The 5,888-nt window shown below is 33.1% G+C and overlaps 1 non-coding gene across 1 annotated transcript; it reads right to left on the bottom strand.

Moving 5' to 3' along the window:
• Positions 1 to 5,517: 5,517 nt before the first annotated feature.
• Positions 5,518 to 5,589, bottom strand: TRNAP-CGG (transfer RNA proline (anticodon CGG)). Its single transcript has one exon. It is a non-coding gene; the product is annotated as a tRNA-Pro (tRNA).
• Positions 5,590 to 5,888: the final 299 nt, after the last annotated feature.

Below are 5,888 nucleotides of genomic sequence, written 5' to 3'. Positions count from 1 at the left end.
AAATATAAAATTGATATTTATCTCTTAAAGCGTGACTGCGGTGGTGAAAAGAGCCTCCAAGTAAGAACAAAAATAGTCCGTGAGATAATCCTCCAGTTGCACAGTCTTCTGCTGTGTGACCCGAATAATAGCCGGAATTAGTAAAATTCGTGTGGGCAAATTTCTCCTAGGAAAACCCTGTAGTAAAAATCATATTCTCCTTACGGAATAAGACCTCTTTATATAGCCACAAGTATTTATCGTTTAAAACATTTTCTTAAACCTGTTGGGTCTTCCTTTTCAATAAAGAAATAGAATTTCATTTAATTCCTAATTATTTAGGCACAACAGGGACCGCAATATTTAATTAACTAGGCTTCCTATTATGGACTTAATTCGAAATATTGAAATTAATATTACTATAATAAATTACGAATTATTTCACTAAAAAATCGTAACTGCACTCCTTAGTTCAATTTCAAAATTCTTTAATTAAACCTTATTTAACTCCATATGTTAAGATTCAAATACTAATCAAATAAATTAAATTACTGACAATTTAATTCATTGATTATTTTCTTTAGGCTTTTGCTTAACTTATTTCATGTGACGGACACAAAATTCACATGCAGGGTTTACACATGAAAACTTATAATCCTTTATAAAGGTCTATCATCAATCTCTAGACCGGGACATGGTTTCTATCAACTAACTATTACTTTGCCAATGTATATCATCGTTGTCCAATTTACCAGGCATATTGACCCACAAAAGAATCTTGTCTTTTGATAAATCAAAATAATAAATAATATACACAACAAATAATAATTATATCAAGATTAAGAGTATGAGTACGTTTAGTGGCTAGAAAAGTTATTTTATTAAGTCAGTATAAAATACTTATCTCTACTTGGTTTGTTCAATACATACAAAATGTACTAGCATAAGAAGTCAGAATTAAACCATTCTCATAATCAAGATAAATTATATTTAATCTTGTGCTACAATCATTCCTCATGGTTTGTCCAATTCATTATTAGATTGTGAACATGATCTTTATACTTGTAAGAACCGATGATTTAATCTTTCGTGTATATGCTAAACTCTATACACTAAATCATCTACTAAATAAATAAAGGACAAAGACGAATATATGATTCACTACTAGAAATTCGGCAAAAACCGACCAAGGTCGACCGACCAACTTTGGTCGGTAAAAAAACCGACCAAAAAACCGACCAAAGTTGGTCAGTTTTTCAAATTTTTTTTTTTTTTTCGAAACCGACCAACTTTGGTCGGTTTTCTTTGGCGCATAAATGCGGGAAACTATTTTTGAGTCCCGCGAAATTTATGTTTCAAGAAACCGACCAACTTTGGTCGGTTTTTCAATTAATATAAATAAAAATTAATATTAAAAAAACCGACCAAAATTGGTCGGTTAATTCGGCGGGTCATTTAAAAAAACCGACCAACTTTGGTCGGTAATTTTACTTTTTAATAAAACCGACCAACTTTGGTCGGTTATTTTTGTGCGAAAATACAATTAAAGAGTATAAATTAAATAAAAGACAGTCTTAAAACAAAATGTACAAATGGTCTAGTGGTAGAATAGTATCCTGCCACAGTATAGACCCCGGTTCGATTCCCAGATGGTGAATTTTTTTTTACATAATTAAAATACCGACCAACTTTGGTCGGTTTTTTTTGCAATATTTTTTTTTGAATTTAATTGACCGACCAAAGTTGGTCGGTAATTTCCGACCAACTTTGGTCGGTATTCCTTTCCGACCACAAAAATATCGTCCACACGTAAATGGTCGCATTTTGGTCGGTTTTTGGCCATTACCGACCGACGTTGGTCGGTTTTTTTGGTCGGTTTTTACCGAATTTCTAGTAGTGATTTATTTCAAACTTTATTAAAATTGAATAAATAATTATTCCATAATAAATACTATATCCAAATTAAATCCATGGGTAATAGTATATATCCCAACAAATAGAAAGTTTCTTTTTCTGTTGCAAAATTTTGTTATATTAACAATTTAAACCACTAACAGTTCTATTTCAAAAAGATAGACACTATTTTCTTATTAGTCTATTACAAAAAGATGACACCTTTCAATATTTTCTCAATAGGAAGCATTTATAACCAAACAAATAGTATGGCAGGTTTCAGACCACAAATCTTAAAAGTCTTCCCTTCTTTTATTAAAATCTGTGTTATGTCAAACCAGACAATCTTTATTAAATCCATTCTAACTGGTGGAGGCTCATGTCAAAAGTCCGACTTTAACTCACGGTCTGTGACTTACCTACTTTATTTAGTCATAGTTTGATGGATCAATAGATCAGAAAGTAAATTTTTATGTGTCTCATTATTATATAAATTTTAAGAAATAAACTTGAGAGGCCTCTTAATATAGCTTGGCTTTAGGCCCCTAAATTCGTTGAGTCGCCCCCGGTAGCAATCACCAAACCTTTAGAACAAGGGTTAATTCTGCAACTGAAAAACAAAACAACGGAGAGATCTAATCAATCTACATGGCGATGACATGAAAAGTCGTACATCCAGGGCATCACGACAATATACGATAGAAGTAGAGAAAAGCTAGTGGTCAGTGTGCAAGCAAAGGTAAAGGAGGGAGGATGCAACTATGGAATATATCTACAAAGGTACTTCCTCCGGTCCACAATAAGTGATTTTTTTATTTTTTTCACATAGATTAAAAAATTCACCTTTTAATGTTAATTAGCAGTGAAATTGACTATATTAACATTTACTATCTCTTCACATAAATACTCCTAACACATATTCCAACACTATTTACTCCAAAGGCAATGTAGAAAAAAAATAATTAATTCATTCTTAAAATCTGAAAAAATTACTTATTTTGGACCAAAAGTTATTAATAACACATGAAATCAAACTCATTTATTGGATCACTTTGAGTATATGACAGTCAATATGAAGAATAAAATTTCTTTTCCTTTTCATGTTTGCTTCCGTAAGAGGGACAACCAGAGATATTATTGTCAAAATTAAGGATAAGGAGTTTGCAATAGTTACCAAGTGTAAACAAGCTAACCCCACCTATACAATGCTTTTCTATTTTTCTAACTCGCAAAAGTATTAAAATGTCTCTTTAATCAGGTGCGCTCCCGTTGCACTTCCAATTATACCTGTTAATCGGGTCGGGCAGACCCGTTTACAATCCGATTCAATCCGGATCAGCACGGTACTGTAGCGTGGGGGCGGGCTGGGACTTGTTGGGCAAGGAGTGGGTTTCAAACGAACAGTTTTTTGATACTGGTGCACCGAAACCCGCTAAGCTCGTTAACCCATTAACGGGTTGTTAACGGGCTACAGCCCGATTTTTAACTTTTTTTTTGACCGTTGCCAACGGTCAAATTCAAATATGACCATTGGCCAACGGCCCTTTTTGTGAAGAGTGGCCTTGAATTATTTAGAGATGATATCACTTTAGTTAGAAGAGTTGTTGGTGTAATTCAAGGAAATAATAGAAGTGCTAGATTAAATGTATTTAAAGAAAAATGTATACACTATGGACTAAAACCAAGACTCATGCCTGAAGAAATAGTTACTAGGTGAAATTATACTTATTTGTTCTTAAAATGTTATTATAAATATAGAATGCCTATAACTGAAGTTGCTAATTCTCATTGTACCGAGCCTAGCCGTTTGTTAACATCTACGACTTGGGATGTCATTGAAGATGTTGTAAATTTTTTACAAAAATTTTATGTGGCTACACTTGAGTTTTCTGGAGCTTATTATCCTACTATTGCAAATAGTTTAGTTCATATTGCTGAAATTTCTCTTTTACTACATAATTTGAAGAAGAAAGAAGGATATACTCCTGTTGTTGAATCTATGCTAGATAAGTTTAAAAAATATTTTTACTCAATTCCCCTTATTTACATAATTGGTGCTATTTTAAACTCTTCTATCAAAATGGCCACTTGTCGCCAATTAATCACTGCTTTATATTCTTATATGGATATTGGACCAACTGAAACTCCTGATATTGACACTTGTATTTCTGATCTACACAAACATTTAGAAATATTATATAATTATTATGCTAACATTGTTGATGCTTCTTCTGTTGTAGATGCAAATATTCCTTCAAGTTCAGTTTCAACATTTAGGACCAGTGCTTTGGATGATAATGATGGTGTGGAAGATTATTTGATTTGGTCTACAATAGGGAAGCATCAACAAACCAGTAGCAGGAATATTGATGAACTTCAATTCTACTTGCAAAAGTCAGCAGAGCCCCGCACAAAGGAATTTCTACCACTGGGTTGGTAGAGGAGCAACTCAAATCAATTTCCTGTTCTTTCGGCCATGGATCGAGACGTGCTAAATGTGCTGATTTCAACAGTCGCATCAGAGAGCGCATTTAGCCATGCAAGGCAGCAACTAGGAGATACCCGTCATTCATTGGGTAGCTACGTTTTAAAAATTCTAGTGTGCTTCAGAGATTGGATAAGATCAGAACGACGAAATCAAGGACGTGACGAGGTAGATGAAGCGGAAGACCAAGAAATTGGAGATATAATGGTTCCGATTCAACCAATGCCGGAAACCAAGAATCTCATGTTGACATGGATGAACTTACAAAAATGATGCAAAGCATGTGATGTACTATTTTTTTTTTTTATAATTGTTGTAAACTTTTAATTTGCAAGTTCAAAAATAACAAAATCAAAAAAGAACTTGCAACTTAATTTGAAGTATTATATATTATTCAATAAAAATATCAAATGAAAGTCTTCGGAGCTTTATCCTTACATATTGTCTATTGGTCTTATTAAATAATTTTTTGTAGCCACTTACTTTCAAATTTCAATTTTAAAATTATAAAATTCAAATTTTAAATTTTAAATTTTAAACTTCAAAGTTTAATTCTAAACCTTAAAAGTTTACAAACACTTAAATATCAATAACATTGAATAAGAAAAATAAAATTTACTTTAAAAAAAAAAATTTCATGGCCCGCTAACAACCCGCTAAGCCTGAACCCGGACGGACAAAAAAAAACCCAAAAAAGTACAGCTCGCTAACATCCCGCAACGTTAAACGGACGGACTGATTTTTTTTGTGTCCAGCCCGTCCCAGCCCGCCCGTTAAACACCCATACTTCCAATTCTGACTTTGGAGCAGTATAAATTGGTAATGTTTTGCTATTCTGAAACAGTTATCATTGACTCTATCATAGACCTTCCAATTCCTTGAAATGATTCTGTAGTTAGTAATAACCCTACTAGGCTATCTTTAAATCCCTCCAATTTCGATACTAGAGAAAACTATTAATCTGTGTTGCAGCTAAGTTCGATTCTTTAAACATATACTAAAATATAAAATTAATCAGAAATAACGGTTACTAGCGGAGTAATAAAAACAATAAAGACCATGATTGCGTTGAAATAGCATAGTAATGAAAAATTAAGGTTATACTACTTAAGTAATAGAAAAATAATTATAATGCATGATTCTACTAAAAGATGGATGAAGGGGCATTCCGAGAATCGAACTCGGGACCACTCGCACCCGAAGCGAGAATCATACCACTAGACCAAATGCCCAGTTTATAACAAATGTGATTGGCGTTATTATTTGTTGGTGACAAATTAACGACAAATTTTCACTCTCATTGCTTGTCCTTGTGTAGCTCAGCAAAACGGAGAGCTCTTCCAGTTGTTCATTTGTTGTTGGGATAAGGGAGATGTGCTGGATTGCTCATTGCGGTAAAGATATGTCAAAACAAATTAATTTATAGGTGGTCAACATGGCATTTATTACTCGACTATTTACAACATTTCCCCTTGTATCAAATCCAACAATCCAAGATTAAGCTCGTTTCTTGATGATCATCAAAGTGTTT

This window comes from Nicotiana tabacum, chromosome 4 (assembly GCF_000715075.1).
Source record: "Nicotiana tabacum cultivar K326 chromosome 4, ASM71507v2, whole genome shotgun sequence".
NCBI classification, from domain to species: Eukaryota; Viridiplantae; Streptophyta; class Magnoliopsida; order Solanales; family Solanaceae; genus Nicotiana; species Nicotiana tabacum.
Note: the sequence above shows the minus strand (reverse complement) of the source record. Positions and strands in the feature narration are given on the sequence as shown.